This window comes from Notechis scutatus, chromosome 3 (genome assembly GCF_049901735.1).
Source record: "Notechis scutatus isolate UNSWTSFEM ecotype Mainland chromosome 3, rNotScu1.2, whole genome shotgun sequence".
NCBI classification, from domain to species: Eukaryota; Metazoa; Chordata; class Lepidosauria; order Squamata; family Elapidae; genus Notechis; species Notechis scutatus.
The window spans coordinates 174,716,826-174,737,671 of NC_142011.1; the positions used below are offsets into that span (position 1 = coordinate 174,716,826).

The 20,846-nt window shown below is 37.1% G+C and overlaps 1 protein-coding gene across 3 annotated transcripts in view; it reads left to right on the forward strand.

The window, feature by feature from the left end:
* The first annotated feature begins 2,468 nt into the window (after positions 1–2,468).
* SULF1 (sulfatase 1) overlaps positions 2,469–20,846 on the forward strand; it is a 118,787-nt gene continuing 100,409 nt past the window's right edge. Inside the window, exons 1-2 of one of the 3 annotated variants that reach the window (XM_087961825.1) lie at positions 2,650–2,770; positions 13,952–14,010. The gene's annotated coding sequence lies outside the window, so the exon portion shown is untranslated. Of the gene's footprint in view, positions 2,771–13,951; positions 14,011–20,846 lie in introns of all 3 variants that reach the window. The other 2 variants (XM_087961824.1, XM_087961827.1) reach the window with 2 other exon arrangements.

Genomic DNA, 20,846 nt, shown 5'->3' on the forward strand with positions numbered 1-20,846 from the left:
TATAATTTACAGTACTTTGTTTCAAATCTGATCACAGTAAGGTCATTCTGACCTCGTCAGGATTTCATTTTCTCTTCACCATTTATGGTGGATTGTTTGACTAAAGCTGTTATAATAATCTCTTTCCAAATCTCTAAAAAACATGGAGTTAGCAGATAATATGCAAATATATGTTGCCTCTGACTCAGTTTACTTGTATGGAATGCTATGACCTTTTAAACAATATATTACTTTTGCCTGCATGTGCTGGCTGGATTCTTTACTTGTTCCATTCAATATATCCAATAACTTCAAGTGCAGAACATGAATATATGAACAGACTTCGATATCACAGTCTGCTTAAAAGATCTTTTGAATTAGAATAAATTAACTTCTTTGACCAAAGACCTCATCTATATTTATTGCTGACAGGAAGCTCTTCTGGACATTTTGTGTAAAAATGAATTTGTAATTTATGGTTTTTATAATTAGATAGGATAGATTATAGCAGGAACAGTAACATGATTTAATAGGGGCAGAAGTTAAAATATATTTGGAAGTATAAATGATGTAAATACCGAAATGCATTTCTGTGTATTTTTTCCTTTCTATTTTTCTTTAACTTTTCTTTTCTGGTACTTTAGCAGTAGTATCTTAATTATTTCACTATGCAAATAAAAGCTTTCTTTTTATTCATTCCATGTCTGCATCTTTAATTCACACCCAGATTTTAATACTGTTTTCAGTATTTATAGTATTTTTAGATATTCCTTGAATAGTTACTATATGCTTTGGATGTAGTGTTACTGACAGGATAGAGGTGAATCTGAAGTCTGCAATTTCACGGGTTCTCACATTTGGTACTTAAGAACATGCAAATATCAAACAAACTAGATTATTCAAGCAAATATAAAATAGTTTTAAAACTCCCTCAAGAGTTTTCCAAATGGGCCATATTCCAGTAAGAAAAGAAATAAAGTTTGCCTCAAAAATGCATTAATTGGTATTTTTTTACACTACTCAACAAAGTTTATCAAGACCTTGCCCCCTACGTTTCTCAAACATATTGTCCAGTTCCTTCTTTATCTGAGTTTAGAAGAGTAGGAATTGTGTTTTAGTTTATACAGCATTTGTGAAAGCACTGCTCTTTTAATAGGCTGAAGCAGAGGTCACATAATCACTTCTGGGAAGAAATAAAACCAAATGAAATATTCATTTTTTCCATTTTCATATCACTAATCTGGCACTTCTTCAATGTTTTATGAAACAGCATTGGTGAGTCTAAAATATTTTTTCATTAAGACACAATGATTGTACAAATCAACCACATTAGAAAAAATATGCACAAAGCATCTAAAACAGTTAACATGTACAAGTTAGATTTGCATTTTTAATGACAGTTCTCTTTTTAGAATTCCCCAGTTCAAAGAAATTCAACAGTTACCATCATGTAAAATGCAGATTCAACCTAAGTGTTAAGACACTTTGGAATGTAAGAAAAATCCCACAGCCTTTTTTTTTTTTGTTAAAAAAGTCCACATCAGATTACAGCATTAGAAAGCAGGTCAAAAAGATCCTATTGGTTTACATATTTTATAATGTATATTAGGATGATTAGTTCTGCTTTACAAATAAATATCACAGGCTGCAATCCCGCACAAGAATCCGCAACAGTAATTTTCCCTGAACGTTATTTCAATTGTATGCCTTCAAGTAAGAGACAGAGAGATGGCTCCAAAATTACATAGGTAGCTTTTCTTCACAAGGAAGACTAAAATACAGTCACCCCCCATTTCTAGCCTTAACCACAACAGCAAACTGACTTATATTGTTTGCTTAATTTTAAATAAGTACCGGAATTACGACTGGTTGACACCCCCCCCGTCAGATAAAGCCCCTTGGTGGTACAATGAGTGCACAGAGCAATGGTGTAATTGTAAACTGATCCCCAAAACGAGCCCTACTGACTTCAGGAACGCTTATCCTACGAAAAAGGAATGCCACTGCAGAAATCAGTCCCGATGGGAGCGCATCGCGTTGAATTTACACCTGTATATGGGGCAGGGAGCCAACTTTGATCCCCCCCCCTTTTTCACTTAGAAGATCAGGATGCATCGCCCGCGGTCATGCAGGGAAAGCGGACTGGGATTTTGTAATAACACTAATATCGCAGGTTGGTGCAAAAGAGCAGCAGGACAAGCTTCTCCTCCAGTTCTTCATTTCCTGCCCCATAGGGACGTTTTCCCTGACCGCCGGCCTCCCACATACACCCCGGTCATTTTCTCAGTGGACTTTCCGCACTTCCCCACGGCCGCTCAGGACTTCGCGCGCTCTTTCTCTCGTGCAGCGAACACGGCGGATCCTCGGGGAATGCAAAAAGTGGGGAGACGCCACCGCGTCACCGCCGACCGCCCCGGCAGCAGGAGGCGGGTTCCCCCCCCCCCCAAAAAAAACCCGCCCACTTTCTTTTTAACAGCCGCCTTTTTCTTGCGGCGACTCTCAGGTTACTTGGCTGAGGGCGCGCTCCGATCGCCGGCCTGTTTTTGTTTCTCTCGCGCTTTCCCTCCGTCCTCCCCCCCCCCACCCACCCCTCACGCCTGGCCTCCGGAGCCACCCAGCGCCGGCGATTGGGCAGCCGCGTCTTGACACAGCGCCGCGCCAAGAGGGTCGAGGACGTGTTTCAACAGATGGTCGGGGTTAGCGTGTCATCTCGTTCGAGTGGGGATTAGGGGAGCCGAAGGCTGCCGACCCGGAGCTGTGTGGTCTCCCCTTCCCAACTTCATCAGCCAAGGTGCCTTTTTGTTTTCCCTCGCTTGGGAAGGTGGGAGGGGGGGAAAAGACCGGGGCGCGAAAGAGGGCGCCTTTCTCTCCCTCCCCCCGCACACAGCAGCAGATGCTCTCCAGGTAAAGGGGCGCAGGAGGCGTCGAGCGAGTCCCCCTTTTTCTTCCCTCATCTCCTTCCCGTCTCTCTCTCTCTCTCTCCCCCCCCACCCTTCCTGTTTGAATGGGACGCGCGCGTGGTCCACTTGTCAAACGCCGCCTCAGTGCCGCCGCTGGGGAGCTAAGAGAAGAGGTTGGGCAGCCTGAGATGCCTGCCTGTCCCCGCAGACCAAACGCGGTCCGCGACGCGATTCGAGGTCAGGCCAGGGAAGGCGTCGATTAAGAAAGCTCTCGCGCCCGCGGGCGGGAGTGGACGACGCGTGTGTCTCCCGCGTGCACACGCTCCCCGGTTGATCTCTCTGTGTAATTTTCTGAGCTTTCTGATGCGGGGCCGGGGTGGTGGGGGTGGTGAAAGAGCAGTTCACTTCGCCAGTGGTTTTGCTGGGGTGCGATACGTCTTCCGACTGCACGCAGGCAGTTTTCCAAACCGGGTCGTCCCCAGGCGTTATATTTCTCCGGGAAAGGGGCCTTTTTGGAGAGAGGGGAATTATAAAGGCTGTTGAAATTGGCAGTAGAGCAGCGCGCGTTTGTTTGTTCTTTGACTTTGGGGGAGAGTAAGAGTGTTCCCCGTAAGACAGACAAAAAAAAGAAAAGAAAAGAGGGCTAGTGGAGGGGATGCCAGGGTTTTGGCAGAGTTTCCGCGTGGATTTTCCACGCGAAGGGAAGGAGACGCTAAAGACAGCAACCGCCCCGCAGCTGGGAGTAGTTCCCCCGCGCAGTTGCGACACAGCGGTGGGATGTAATTCCTATGAAGGTCTATTTGTGAAAGTTTTACCAGTGGCTGCAAACTAAGTATCATAACAGTCATTGAAATCTAGCGGTTATTTATAGATTCTAAGCAAGCTATCTGAAGTGTTAATTAAACTTGAAAGATTTTTTTTAAATGTGATTAAAGAAGAAGCAGAAACCTAACTGCCCATGGATGCCTGGTTACCTGAACTTCCACTAGATGTCTTGTGATGCAATGGTTTCACTTCAGGTGTTCTAATACCTCATTAAACAGGCGGTTGCAGAGGATTCAAGAGGTGAAGAGAGCTACTTAAGTAGAATTCTCAGGGATGCTAATTGGACAGGTTAGAATTAGGGTAGGTATTCATGTAGAGAATGTGAAAGCCAGTGTACCTATTAATGTGCTGCTAAATGATAATTCCCCACAAAGATGAATGTATATAATTCCTGCATTTTCTCATGAATGCAGAAGAAAGGCTCTCACTTCTCTGTGCTTTCGTAGCTTGAATTTGCTGTGCATGAAATGCTAAAGTTTGTGTACTTTTCGAAAAATTATTGGGGCAGCTAGATTATGGGATATGGGTCTGTTGAATGATTTGTGATTCTGGCATTTGACCAAACATCAAAGAATCCATACAGCTTGAAGGTGAAACTTGATATATCAGCCTCCCCTTACAAATATATTTGTTGGCTTTAATTTTTGATGCATGCCATTGCAAGAAAATATCCTTAAAAAAAAACCTCCTCCAGAAGTATGTGTCTGTGTTTGTATCAGAAACTGCTAATTAGTTGAGTTAAATGACTAAGATGACGTTTTTAGTTTTCCACTCAGCTCAAAGATGTGATATAAACTTTCCTAGATACTAACATTGACAAGAAGATCACTTGTAAATGTATGGCATCCATGCATCAATGAGAGATATACAGAAACATAGTAAGTTGTTTCCAAACAGCCTAAATTTGGTGCAGATTTAGAATTTGATAACCACATTGTTAAAACGAGGGCAGGAATGGTAAAATTACCAGCCTGAAGTTTGTGCACGGATGCAGTGTAACTTCTTTCTAGCTGTATTCCAGACAGCTGAAATTTATAGCCTAACCTTGTGTCATATATTGCAAAGGTAATTCTCTTATTGCATGTCCTTAAGGCGTGGTTTTGTTTTTTTTTTTAAATTCTATTGAAAAATGGTCTGGCAAAAAACATTCTGTTTAAAAAAGTGTTTGGTTGGGTTACAAAAAAACACTAGGCTAAAACATGACTGCCTTGTTGATCAATGTGGCTAGTTATGAGTCACTGTCTTTTGTTGTTAATTCACCAGTCATAGTTAACTAAAGGCTAGCATATTGTGCAAACAAAATAAGCCAGAACCCACACCTTACAGTTCAGCATGTGGTCACAAGGCTGGCACAATGCATAAAGTTCAAACTTAGAAAAATCCACCCTGGCATAACAGAATATGCAAATTTAAGCAGTATAAGGAATTTCATCTGATGCTAAATGTGCCAATCATTGCAGTCTTATCATTTTCTTTGCAAATTCCAGAAAACTGGGTGCTGTATTTCTGTTTGATAAGACACAGTAGAAGAAATTGAATGTGAAACCATGTTTTTACATCGCTGACCTGATGGGACTTCTTTAAAAGAGGGGGAGGGAAAATGCCCTTAAGCTAGTCCAGCTCTTTGTCAAGCTGTAATCTAGGGTTCCAGATGGTAAATGTTCAAAAGAATATTTATGGCTACTGCTGCATACCTCTGGTTGACATTTGGTTCCTTCCTGACAGCACTTATGCTGGACACAAACACATGAAGTTCCCATTAGTAACTTAACAGCTGTAAAACTATTCAAAGACCTTAAAGGATGGTGCAATACTACATTATTTGAAGAATAAGGAAAAAATATTCTCAAATGCTAGGGAGAACCACTTGTGGCTGGCAAAGTTGCCAGTATGCAAAAAGACCTTCCAATTTCAGTTTCTTTTTTCTCAATTTTGAAGCATGATCCTTTTTAAATGAAAAGTTGAATATACCAGATGAGTCAAAAGCTTTTATGCTGAATGGCTAAACTGTCACATTTGGACAAGAAAAGTGTCAAAACACTGCTAAGCTTATTAAATGGTTTTAGATGAGTTAAGAATATAGGAAATTGCTGGGTTTACATAACTTGCTCAGACAAAATGTAGTTTGTGGCCAAACATGTTGCTTGAACTGTGGTGTGACCCTGACCAATAGTGGTTTGCTTAGTAAACCATGGCATGGTATATTGGAGGCTTAGCACAGACTCAGTATGGGCATGTTTTAGAGAGGTTTTAGGGAGGATTTTTTTCCTACTTCTATCTGGAAATGACAAACTATTGGGATGACTACTGAGCTGTTCCCCCACCCCCCACCCCCAAGGTTATTAGGAAGCTTTATACTTAATCAAATCATAGCCATCTGGCTATGAAAAGTAAAAGTTCTCCAGAGTTTATGAGGTTTCCTTTCCTCCTCAACACTAAATAGAAATAGCTGACACTGGTGCTGTGAAGACAAATTTCTTGGGTTGAGGAATGATGGGATATGAGTAATGGAGTGATCACAGGCACGTCTGGAAAGAGTTGAATTGAACTAAAACAAGCTTTTTTATGCTTTTTATATACTTGCTTAGGATTTATAGTCTAGCACCCTCCGCTTGTGATTAGATTCAGAAATGTAATTTAATTGAACCAGATAGTAGTACCGGTAGTTGCTTTAATCCAGCTCATTTCTCCCCTTTCTCTCCCACCTTAATGTCAGGCAAATGGCAATGCAGTAACTTCCTTGAGGCACAAGGTACTTTGATGTACACTCACTAATTATGTATTAGTTTATTACTTGGCAGGACATTTCTCCTTTTGGCACTTCATTGTCAAGGTAGATGAGTCTGCTCTATTCATCATATGTTGCTTGATATTTTTGTGATTTGAGCTTTTTATTAGCTCATGCAGTTCTTGCTGAATAATCTATACTTTTTAAAACATATTTTTAAAATGTGCTAAACCAATGATGCAGGCATGTCATCTCATCTTGCCAAGTGTCTGAGTTGCCCCAGAGAACTTGAAAAGAAATTATTGGTTCCTTTGAAATAGCAGCATATATTGGGAGAATAATTATATCAAATTATGGTTTTCACTCAGAACAGGAATCAATGAAAAGATACCATGAAATACATTTAAATGAAGTGGCTTAGTGTTTTCAAATATGGAAGGTATTATAAACCAAAGCTCTCAAAGGAAGTTAGTCAGCCATGGGAATAATGGTTTTTGAATCATTTTCAAATACTGTTCTCACTAAACCAATAGAAGATTACAAAGGATTTTAAAGACATTATTATCAATGTTTTGAAACTTGCAGAGTAACACTCAAATAGTTATCTAGGCAGATCATATTTTGCTTTCTTATGTTATTACTGGGTGGTAAATGGATGTATTGGTTGTTGTCCAGTTATGTGCTTTTGCTAGTGAAACTAGGCAAGTTGATTTCAGCTCCCATCCACTCTCAGAATCTGCAGATGTTCTTTCATCTTTCCAGAATGGATGTTGACAATGTGAAGTGTTAGGCAGATTAAAAATCCATCATGCTCATGCAAGTCTGCTTGTAAGATACTGGATCCTGTTATATTATTACCATATTAAACTGGATTATTTGTTCTGATTTCTCATGGTTTGGAAAATAAAAGGATGACTTCTTGATACCCAACAATTTATCCTTGGATTTACTGTATACTCTGCTGTAAGAGCTAGCTTTGTTCTCTGACTATAGTAGAAGCAACATCATCATCCCTGATGTTTAGTCAAAATGCTATAAGCAGGTTAAAGGAATCCAAGAAGATAGGTTAATGTTGTTATTCAAGGTAGGTCAAAATACCTGCATTTGCTGACCTTTGCTCATGTGCTGTTTGCTCATAATGTCCCTTGTTTCAATGGAGGAAAATACAACAATAATCTACAGACCAGCTTTTTCCAGATAGATTAGATCAGCAACAGAATTTTCATGCATTTATATTCTCTCTCTCTCTCTCTTCTTTCTCTCTCTCTCTCTCTCTCTCTCTCTCTCACACACACACAGAGGTTACTATATGGGGATGGTTCCTAAAAAAAGGCTTTGTGGTGGGGTGAGGACATTTCACTAATGTTATACCGTAATAGTTGAAATTGATTTAAGCTTAAAACCGCATGAATGAGATGTTCCTTGTGAGCATAATTCTTAATAAACTTACTGATGTTAATAGTCGCCTGCATTTTCCACGCCTCCCTTTAATTAAAAAATCAGTTCAAAACCTTCACAACCCAGTATTATAAATTGATTGTGTTGAGAAACTGTTTTGATTGGTAAAAACATTAATACTTCATATTTCAACAGTAACTTCTTTTACAATACTCTGTCTACTAATAAGAAATCACTGTGCTTTTTGTAAGTGCTTCCTAACATTAAAAAAATAGTTCAACAGTTACTTTTTACCATTTACCAAAGAAGATAGTTGAGGTGATGAGCTGCCATCCATTGGAGATATGTTCAAGCAAATACTGACAGCTTTCAAGGATCTTTAATTTATGTATCTGAAAATAGCAGGGAGGTTGACTTGACATGGTCCTTTCTTATTTTGTGCAAGGAAATATAGAATCTCTTTTCTTTAGTACGTTTCTATGAGATTGAAATTTATTAAAAACTCTCAAGCTAAGAGTTACCAATTAAGGATTGTAAATCACATTTACTGCCTATTTGTCAGACATGAACTACCTGACCCACACTTGCAGAGTTCAAGCTAACTATTTTATTATGTTCTGCTTATAATACAGGAATTTCCCTGACCTGTCAGCCTCTTGAGAACAATTAGATAAGGATTCCAGGAACCTGGGGGAGGGGTGATGTTTATCCAAGCTCTTTTGCAGTTGTGCAGTATCTCCACATTAACTTTGTGATTGATCCTTCTTCCCTACCAGGCTGGGCACTTCCCAATACTCTGCTAGCTTAGTTTATAAGTCATTTTTCAGAGTGAGATGAGTGGTATATATATTTAATAAATAAAGGATAAAGTTGGGCATGGTAGGGTCACAACTAATGATACAGTGAGATGCATATTACCTACCTTATCATGTGCAAATTTACTTGAAAATAAGCCTCATTGGTATCAGGTGACTTGCCCCACAGTTTGATTTAAACTATAAAAACTCTCCTTGCCTAATATAGAGTAGGATATTCATATAGCCCTGAAAGCATTTAGTAAAGGTAAGTGAAATATATAGTTCTATTAATTATCACTCTGTTTGGAATGCTGAATTTAGTGTGTAATCACTAGAGATCATTTTGCATATAGGATGTTGCCTATTTAAGAACTGCCCAAGAAGCACTGCCATATCTTACAGATACTTTAGGACAGCGGTCCCCAAGAAAATTTTGGTGGGCCACAGAGAAATCTCACCCCCAGAGCACCTCCCCAAAGCAATTAATCCAGGCTGCACAGAAACACAAGGCTGTGCCACTCACATGGCCCGCAGGAATCCTCCCCGCCCACTCACTCCTTACCCAGCAAACTTGCCTGCTAAATTGCTATTTTTCCTTTTTCCGACCATCAGCTGTTCTGCTGTTCCAGGATATTTAGATTAGCTAGGAAGTAGGAAATGGTTGCATTTCTTGCTTTCTAGCTAGTCTTTAGATCTTTGGTTCTGCTTTTAAGCACAGCTGAACCTCCCTGAAAGACTGACTCACGGCAAGCAAATTTTATGTGGCAGGTAGCTGATGGCAGATAGATAGATCTCTGACTGAATCTGTGATTCTGTGAGCAACTCAGTCTGCCTTCCTGCTTTGCCTGATTTTGGGTAAAAGTTGCTCTTTTTTTATAAAAAATTCAATATTTATATAAATATTTATAATATTTACATACTAGCCATGCCCAGCCAGTCACATGACCACCAAGCCACACCCACAAATTAGGCCACACCCACAGAACCGGTTAGTGGTCCCTGGGATTTAAAATTATGAGTTTGGTGGTCCCTGAGGTCCAAAAGGTTGGCGACCCCTGCTTTAGGATACAGTTCCTATAAACTCAGTTATACTGGTCAATAGTTTTGGATTATTGGAATTCTAGTCCATTGCACCTAATTAATATCAGGTTGCCTAAACTTGCTGTAAATGTTCATCTATCTCAGGGGTGTCAAACTCATGGCCTGCAGACTGGATACGTTATTGCTGACTCCGTCCCCGCCCATTTAGCGAAGGGGAAAAAAGTTCCGATATGTCACATGACAAAGCTGTGAGTATACGAGTTTGATACCCCTGATCTAACAAGAGACAGCTCATCTCAGAAATAGTACTATTGCAGTTTTTGTCAAATAAAACTCATCTCATACATTTATAATATCATTAGAAATTCATCTCATTATTGTAATATAACATTTCTATATACAGTTTTAGAATAATTTAATTGTAGCATCTGGGTGGTTTAATATACTACCAAAGAATGTGTAATGCAATGCCAAATTTTCTGGAGAGTCTGTATGTAATATATTGGTGGATTAATGTGTTGATTATAATTTTGCAATTTTTTAAAGTAACTAATTTGTATAATTTCTGGAGGAACAACATGCTTCTAAGCTTGCTAAAATTTATTGACTTTCTGATGAAGAAAGCCAGTTAAGCTTTCTTCATCTTTGATAAAGAACATTATTTCCACTTTCAGAACAGGACAAAAAATAATACTACTATTGTCAAACCTGAAATTGACATAAGTGTAGCCATTTTAGTTAGTCTTAGTATATATTCTTTTTACTTTCTCTATGGCAGTCATGGGGGGAAGGATTTCGGGCTTGCCACATTCCTAAGCGGGGAGGAGTGGAGATAAAGAGAGTGTTTTCTATTGGAGAATGTGACTTTTGGGGTTATTTCTAACTTGTAATATTGTGGGGTAATTTTGGGTTGTGTCAGATCCGGAATTACCATGGACTTTGCCAATTTGATGCTTTGCTAAATAAAAGAAATCTTTTTTGAAGATGGACTTTGTTCTTTTCTTTTTAAATGGATTTCATCACTTGGAAACCTGACAACTATAGTATGCTTGTATATTATTTGTATATTTGTATACTATCTGGCTACACATTGTGGATAAAGTACCTTAAAACACTTTGCTGCTCAAAAATATTAGATACTCATGGAATAATCACTCAAAAAAATGGGATGTCAAGATTGGTTCCAAATTTTGGAGTCACTAAGATAACTTTATATAGCAGACTTATTTATTTTCTGTTTGCCCAGTTTGCATGATTTCGTATAAGGCAAGACAGGTGAATACTGATGTTCCTCTTTCTACTACATATAATGACCCCATAATTGGAGTGCACAGGTGAAAGAAAAATCAGAATGAAAATCAGGATGGTAAGTCTGATGTGGGACTTCCTTTGAGGTATGAACCCTGTCAGGCAGCACAGATCTATAGTATGTATCCTGTACGAATGAATCTGTTACAAAATGCTTATGAGTTGTACTTATTAATATCCTCTCTAAATCTCTAATGGAGCAGTTGCTCATCTTCTCTTGCTTCTGAATCACTGAGAAGGATGTCCTACCCATAGCAAATTTCTGGCATTAATTACTGTATGTCCTAATACATTATTATTCTTATGTATTATGAATAAATGCATAATTCCTAAAGAAGAAAGTCTACAGATACGTCTAATATCTTAAGCAATAACCACAAAAATAGGTATTTCACATTAACAAATACTTTTTTTTTATCCTAAAGGGATGTGTTTTAAAGAAACAAACCAGCAAATTATTAGCCACTTCTTTTCTTCAATTAACATCCCAATTAATAATCAGGGATTACAGGGTCATATAAAGGGGAGTAATATTGAATTGAAATTGAATTGAATTCTTTATTGGCCAAATGTAATTGGACACACAAGGAATTTATCTTCATTGCATAAGCTCTCAGTGTACATATTGTCCCAAATATAAACTTGAGCAAAGAAAAATAAAATTTGGATTCTTCTTCAAATCTTTTTTTAACAATTCAATCTGGTCTTTTTACAATAACAGAATTGAATTCAGCACATTTTCATACAGAAAGGTCCATGTTTTCTTGGTATTGTCACACCTTTTCAGTTGCCCAGGGTATTGAAGATTACTCAGACCCAAATTCATTATAAATGTAAATTCTCCATTCCAATTATTATGGAAAGCAATTGCCAAGGTGTAATTATACAGCTCTGCATTCATTCATTAGTCTATGTGAACATTTGAAAAAGTGCTTTGCTTCTGTTAAAACATTGATGAAGCAGCTCTTTAAAGAGGTGTCCAGCATGGGAAAAACATTTTGGTTAAAATGAATTGGCTGGCTAAAACAGGTATTGAGATGGAACTCTGTTTTTTGTGACATGGATTTGAGGTGGCTTACAAATTAAGACCCACTTTCCTCAGCTGTAGTAAAGAAGGACAAAGTAGACATAGCAAAGAACAAAAATGCAAAAGATCCACCTTGAAAAATGTGGCAATGAACAGGACCAGGACAGATGGAGGATATTTATTCTTTTCTCTTGCTTTTCAGAAGAAAACACCTCTTCTACAGTTATTTGTTTTGTAACGAAATCTCTCCCAATTTATATTTCAAATTATGTTATACCTGCAGTATGATCAAACCACATAATCTCTTATATGCCTGGTTGGTTTCTTACATAAATAGATGGTCATCTTTGCCATCCTTAAAACTTGAAAAGGCAGTACTTATTAGTTGATTTTTAACTCACCTTTCAACAAATATCCCACACTCAACATTTTTTGTTCTTATGTCCCTTGCTAAGTTACTATTATTATTAATAGTAAAGTATTAATAAAATTGTGTTAACACAACTTTGAAATAATAATTCATTGAAATATATTAAGCAAATAATCAATCTAGATAACTGATGCAGAATTTCCTTCTTTCCCACAAATAGTCTCTGCAATTGAAATGAGTCCATGAATAAGGTAGACTTAATTAAAAGAATACTGAATTAATAATAGGAACAATTTCTTTTTTGAGAAGAGACAAACTGGTATTACAATGCTGAAATGTCTAAATGTTGTACGTTGTAATGCTAATTTTTAATGTATAGATACATGATTATTTGGAGTATATACTCAATCCTAATAGAAGAAAGGATATACATTCCTTTAACTTTAACGGATCTGCTTTTTCACTGAGTTGTTTAATGCCTGACAGGACCTATGGACAGTGGCGGATTAAGGCTCACTGGCGCCCTAAGCATTGACAAATCTTGGTGCCCCCCTACATTGTACATACTGTACAAATGAAGCCACATTCTCAACTTTGTGGTGCCCCCTTAGTCTGCTTAATGGTTAATACACCACTGCTTATGGACAATTTGGAGTTGGTTATATGCAGAGAATGCCTAGCTTTTTCTCTTTGGTTCTTGTAAAGGCCAAATCAACTATGAAAGTCCTGAATCATTATTTAGGTACAGGAGTTAGTCCGTAGAGGTCCTGGCTTGGTTTAGGAGTTTTGATGCGTGCCTGCTGGCCCTTTTTCATAAAGGTTTAACTGCTATCCTATTCACATGTAGATTGGACTACTGCAATGTGCTGTTCTATAAGAGTTTCCAGAAATTCCAGCCTCTGTACTGCAGTGGCTACAGTGGTTTTGTATTCATTTCTTACAGCATATTATACTAATACATTTCATTTGTATTGGCACAAAAACAATATTGGTTATTATGTGTCAAGCTCAAAATGTCCAGATTGTCTGGAAGGTTGCCTTTTCCAATGTTAATCTTTCTATGCAGCATAGTCAATATTTGATATTTTGCTATTTATTTCAGGATGTTTAGAGATGCGGAGGTGATATTAGAGTAGTGCGTTTGAGATTAGTATTAAGATAATGAAATTTGTTACCATATTTAAATTTTGGAAAAGTTGCAGAGGCTGATTTATTCTACTGTATTTTATGTTGGAAATTTTTTGCTCTGTAAATGAATTTTAAATTTGTTGTTTTGTGTCTCTTAACACATTTACTTATGGGCTATGAATTATGTTGGGAATAGCTGCATAGACTATTCTGAACATAACCTGTTGCTGTGCTACTCCAATTGCCAATTAGTTTTCTTCATATGGGTGGATTTCTGGCCAACATATGCTCTATATATGTGTATATAGTTTGCATATGCAGTTCTAGCATTTTATCATATTTTTAATCACTTGAGATAGAAGGATTTCAACCCACTCCCCTCCAATATCCTGTAATGAAAAAAATAATTATTAAAACTCTTATTTACGGACAATTTTCTTCTTCCAACAGTTGAATTACACACTGGAGAGTGCAGGTTGATGTTTTGTTTCTTTCAAACTACAGGTGAGGTATGCAAAACAATTTTCTTACGGAATATTGGGAAGTAGCTTTCATTTGATGTTAAGAAATTCTGGCAACTCATGAAATTACAGTACCAACTTTGCGTATTGCTATATTTATTCACAGTAGTGGGTGGAGAAAAATCATGGTTAGAGGATGGACACAAGCTTGCAATGGTCATTGAAGATATGAGAAAACATCTGGAAGGCACTAACTTGGAAAAGGCTGTCTTAAGGCATCCTCTTCTTGGGTGGCCAAAGTTGGTGCTTTCTTAATTTTATTTTAAGAAATTGATTTATTCTGGTTAGGCCAAACTTTCCATGCACTTTGTAATCATAGGATGCTGTGGAATACTGTATGACCTGACTAGGATGCACAATTAGTTTTTCCTCTTCAAGTGAAAAGCTTCCAGTTAAACAATGCTAAAACAAAAAGCTGAAGTTAGTTGGGGAAATATTGGTGGTGTAGCCACTCCTTCAATATTAAATAATAAGTGGTTATTAAGACATTGGTTTAAGGCTATTCTGTCATTGAATGAATTAGTTTCTTACTATTTAGACCTCAAATATATTGCAAATGTTCCACTATTATTGTGTTAACATAAAAATGGCAGTTTTAATTAATCTAAGTGAATCCATACTGAGGAAAGTTGGTTTAATGCAGGGGTGTCCAACCTTGGCAACTTTAAGACTTGTGGACTTCAACTCTCAGAATTCCTCAGCTGGCTGAGGAATTCTGGGAGTTGAAGTCCACAAGTCTTAAAGTTGCCAAGGTTGGACACCCCTGGTTTAATGCATGCTTTCAATTTCAGAAGAAACTTTCAGATCTTATGGAAACACACAAGAATACCTGCCATAGCATTTATTTATTTCTCTGTCATCATGCAACTGAAAGCCAAGCTGTCATATTCTGATACAACTGCACACATTATGGAAGATGAACTTTTATGAAATTAATATTGTTGCCAGTCCCTTATATTTATTTATTTTTTAACGATAAAAACACAAGTTAAACTTTTGGCTCAAAAGTTTAACTGGACTACAAATTTTGCATTAGTTCAAAGTGTTTTACCTCCATTATCAGATTGTATTTTAAGAGCTGGACCTCGGTAAATTGCCTGCAGTAAATCCCAATCTAAGGGTGGGGAAAGGGCCTGCCAGAAACTATAAAGCTGCTGTCAGTTACTATCAACAGTACAAGGTTAGATAAATTAATGATTTTCGTGAAAAGAATATCCTTCATTTCTCCATATAACAACAGCCATGCTTGGTGGAGTCAGAAACACTTGTGGAGTAATTGGGGACTGAGACTGATAGAACACCAGTAGTTCTCATTATACAATCACAATTAAGCCCAAAATTTTTGTTCCTAAGTTAGATAATTAAGTGAGTTTTGCCCCATTTCCTGACCTTTCTTGCCACAGTTGTTAAGTGAATCACTGCAGTTGTAAAGTTGCAACATGGCTGTTAAGTGAATCTGGCTTCCCCATTGATTTTGTTTGTTGGAAGGTAGCAAAAGGTAAACACATGGCTCAAGGACTCTGTAACTGTCGTAAATATGAACCAGTTGCCAAGCATCTGGATTTTGATCATGTGACTATGGGGATGCTGCAAAGGTTGTAAGACTGAAAAATTGCCATAAGTCACTTTTTTCAGTGTCATTATAACTTTGAATGGTCACTAAATGAATGGTTGTATGTCGAGAACTATCTGTAATAAGCCTAATAAATTCATAGGAAAAGTGAAGATTTGTAGCTGGGTCTGAGAGCTTTCTGTATTGCAGGTCCAACACTTTAGTATACTTTGGTTCAAATGGAATAGCTTGGCTTTCTATAATTTTCACGTCCATGAAAGACTTATTTATTTTTGATTTATCCTTATATGTCTTACAATGCTGACTTTTTTAGTATTTAAAACATTTTGTTGAAAATGCCAATGGAAAATATCAAGCAAATAATTTGTAACTGTATCTTAAGTTTATAAATGTGTTTCCCTGAAAATAAAACCTATCTCAAAAGTAACCCCTAGCTTGATTTTTACATGCGCAGTCAATATAAACCTTACCCCCGCAGTAAGCCCTAGTTAAGACTTCAGGAAAGGTCTCTGCAGCCAATTACAGAACTCTGGATTGGAGCAGAGAAAGGAGCAGAGAGCTGGCAGAGCTCTACTAGTAGGCTATCTGTACTAGTGATATTCTTAGTTGAAGCACTAAATTGTGGGTTTTTTTTATACTTTAGGCAAACATTTTAAAAAAATCTCTCAGAAATAACAGCATCTTGGCCCTCTTGGCAATGGCTGGGAATTGATCAGATATGATTGCTTCCCATTTTACTGACCATCTATGACTATGCCTTGCTGGTGGATGTAGAAAATATTTTCCGTAGCAGCTGATTTGGTGAGTTGTTTTATACAAACATAGTTTGTACCTCATCTACAATCAAGTAATTATTCATCTAGAAAGTGTTTATTAATTGAGACCACACTTTATGTATCAATTTATTCAATACACAGAAAAGTATTACCATTACCAATTGCTTCATAGAGAAAATAACTTCAGGCACTTGTGAATGGGAAGTAGGTTTGTTTTTAAAAGTCTCTATAACTTGATAGAACTTTGGTCTTTTTTTTTAAACCTTGTCTAGCTAGAGTCTAGCCAATATATTCTAATATATGAATGTCATGTTCTTCTGGAAGTTTCTGTACTATGGGGCACTGTGAATAATTAAGCAAATTTGTAACATATGAAACTGAACAAAGTCATTATGTGCTGCACAGAATTTAGAGTGGCCATACTAAAAATGTTTTTGGAGCTTTGAAACACAAGTATAATGGACAGCCATCTTAAACTCTTGTGGTAAACTGAATTTATTATTGAATGATATCATTTAATTTTTGATAAATACAATTTGAAATTTCTCAGCATTAATAATGTGAGAATATTTATTCCTTTATTGAGCTATATTATACTTTCCCCCCAAAGTATTAGCTCAGGCGTGTCAAATTCTTATTTCATTGAGGGCCACATCAGGGTTGCGTTTGACCTTGGGGGCCAGGAGGGCATGGTCAGGGTGGGCATAGCCAGCTTGACATCACTCATGTCAGGAGCATCTGTGGTGGCCAAGAGGCTCTGCCAGTGAAAACGGAGCTTGGGAGGCTGCAGTGGCCTCTGCAACCCTCGGACAGCAAAAATGGAGCTCGGGAGGACCTTGTGCGGCCCTCCTGAGCTCCATTTTCACTGTCCGAGGGTTGCAGGGGGTGTTGCAGCCTCCCGAGGTCTGTTTTCACTGGCAGAGAAACTGCAGGCTGGTGCTTCACTGTTTCTAGGGTGGTCTTGCTGGCTAGATATGAGCACCCCATGGGCTGGATCCAGCCCCCTGGCCTTGAGTTTGATACCCCTGTATTAGCTGATATGATGCCTTGAAACCAAAGGAGAGACAGAACAAACAGACCAGATTGTATGAATCAGAAAGCCCTCAAATTTTCTTTAATGTTGCACATTTAAAAAAAAAACAGTTTTGGGGATTTCAAGATGATTCAGATCAAGATTTGTGTGTGATGAAGCTTCATTCCTAGGTAATTAAAACTGTGCTTAGCACTTTTGAAAAATTGGGTCCGTAAATTTTTCAAGACTGCATACTCTGATTTCTTACCACAAATATATATTTTCCAATATTAGTCTGTGTCATATTTTTAGTTTTGTATGGAATTTTTAATTTTACTTTTGATACAGAATGTTTAGCATCCAAATAACTTCTGTAGCTGCTAAAACATCTGGGCCATATTGTTTTGGTAGCATATGTTTTAATTGTATGTAGTGCCAAGCAATGGTTCAAAGAGATTATATTTAAACTATAATGTCTCAAGATTCTTAAAATAGCTCATACGAAATAATTAATGCAAGGTGTTAATCCTTTGCTTGGTCCAAGTTTTCCAAATAAAACATTTTCACTTCCTCTGTTTTAATTAGGATTATTCCATGATGCTGTTATCTTATGTGAATGTGGGTCAAAGATTAACTGCATCCCAATTAATAAATAAAATTTTAGTAACTTCCAAAGCTGGAAAAATCAGACTTTTCTTCTGAAATCTCACCTGCAAACTTTCCAGAACTTGAAAGGAGTCACACATTGGCTTTTTAAATGAGCCCAAAGGAAGCAATATGCCTTCATTCCGTAATAAAAACCCATTGATAAACCTAAATTAGCCACCATTGTCTTAAGGCAATTTAGCCAAAGTAAATTGAGAGGCCTTGTCCTGCTATAAACTTTTTCTCAATAGTTTATTGCTATGTATTAAATATCTAAATGAAATTAACATCTATGTTCCTTGAAGGTGTACATTACTCTAAATGCTATATACAATTGGATTACATTAATCTTACTCCAGAGGCTCAAAGGTAAATTTAACTGATTTATATCCAATACAATCATATCTATGCATTTAGTTATAATTCAACATATTTTAAGATAGAGAAGGAAATCCATTCCAAGCATTTCCTACAGTTTAGGTAAATTGTAAAATCCAACTTTTGACACTGATTTGTTGGGTTTTTTTTAATCTTAGAGAAAGCAGATTAGATCTTTTTCCAAATAATACTATGCCTTGGATATAAAGCACACTGAACAACTTGGTAAAGATATTAAATATCAAAATCCTCAAAATGTCTTGAATAGAAAGCATGTATTTAGTGCCCACTACAACAGCACATTGATAATATCCTATTATTGTCTAATTTTAAAAAGCCAAAGGTTTTAGAAACAATTGAAAATTAAAGAGGACAAGGGGAAACTCTAATAAATTGATTAATAGGCATAAAAAACAAGTACATTTATGATCATTCTAATGATAAAAATGCCAAATTGTAATCACATAAATAAAATGTGATGGAAAGCTAAATCTTTCTAGAACACCTAGAAACTACTACCAGAAGATTTTTCTTTCCTTCACATCCAATTTATTTTTTTTCCTTCACTTTAATGGACAACTGCTATTGTTACTTAAATGTACTTGAATCAAACTTTTCAAATAATGTTTTTAAAGGAAGTTCCTTTATAAATATAGAGCTTTGCTAAGTTACCATTTTTTGTTTCCTCCATAAATACAAGTAGAAGAAGAATATGTCTTGGTCAACCGCTTGCTTTAATTTTCAGTAATATTATCCCAGTGTGGACTGTTGTATTTCAAGCTCTCTAATATAAATGAAACTCAATAGCATCATTTGGATTACAACTACATATTCAAAACAAGGAAAAAATCTAGAGAATGAAATCTCTTTTCTGGCTTAAATCCAAAATAGAAACAATTTACCACATCAGTATCAAACCAAACAGTGCAGCAATGTAGTGGCAAATTCGAGTTGATTAAGACTTAAGTTCAGAATGCAAACAATGCCATTATTGTAAAACAGGCAAAGAAGATTATATAGCTATGTACTAATTTCTGCATGGAATATAATGCGGAGTAAATTCACTTCCTTTTCAGGTTGTTGCATAATCAAAGTTTCCACTGGTCAGATTCTTGTTAATTGATGACAATGAAATCTCTCTCTAAATAAAAGTGAAATACCACTCACGCAGCATCATGAAATCTCCAGAACTGTGAAGCCTACAAACCTGAAATTTGGCACCTATGTTCCTCTTGGCTTCTAGGTGCTAAGAAAGGATTTTTCGAAATGACCATCTGATCATTAGTATTTCTTAATTCAGTAATTAACACACTCTGATGCTAAGGAGTTCTACTCCTCCTCCCCACCTGAAAAGAACTCTGTTCCAACTGCCAGTTGCCTCACATTCCGTCACCTCACGTTCCGTGACCTTAGTAATGACACAGCCATTTTCACAACTCAGGTGACCCGAGAATACAGACAAACCTCCATGTTGCCTCAACGATTCTCTAAAACGATGAAACTACACTTCCAAACAGGAAGCTACTTTGGCATCAAAGGTTGTAGTATTTTTATTACTCACCATCCAGTCAGAGCTGAAAAAGCTCCTTGGATGAGAAGCAAAACATCTTCAAAGAAAAACCAGAAAGTCCAGTTGCCTCCTGAAAAAAACACCTTTGGGACAGCAGTTGCAGGATTGTATTTTACAACACTTTTGCTGAATAGATAGATAGATAGATAGATAGATAGATAGATAGATAGATAGATAGATAGATAAGATAGATAGATAAGATAGGTAGACAAATTGGAAAGAAATGGAAAGGAGAAAGGAAAGGAAAAGAGGAAAGAAGAAAAGAAAAGGAAGGGAAGGAAAAAGAAAGGAATAAAGAAGGAAAGAAAAGCAAGGGAAGGGAGGAAAGGAAAGGAAGACAGAAAGAAAGAAGGAAAGGAGGACAGAAAGAAAGAAGGGAAGGAGGAAAGAAGGAAAGGAAAAGAGGAAGGAAGGAAAGGAAAGGAAGGGAAAAGAGGAAAGGAAAGGTGGATGGGAAGGGAAATGAGGAAAGAAGGAAAGCCTGCATAGTCCGATCACATAGTTTCGTTGTGAGGAATGCGTATCCAACTAGTAGCATAAAATTTCACTGCCTAAATTTATCAATTTCTTTACCACTATAGTCAAAATTACTGTCAGTGGTATACATAGAATATAAAACCATTTAAACACCCATGCTGTGATTAAAATTCTGAACAAAATGCAAAAAAAGTGTAAAGAAAAATGCTTTTAATTTATATAAAAATAAACATTTATTTATAAACAATAAGGGGAGGAAATGGGCAAAAAGAGTAAAAAGGAGTAAAAGTTTATATATAAACTTAAGAAAGTACTATACAAAATAGTTTGATCCTTAATGTTTTACTAAAAACCAGCAAGAAACTTGATCTCCACCATGAGGCTGTTCCAAAG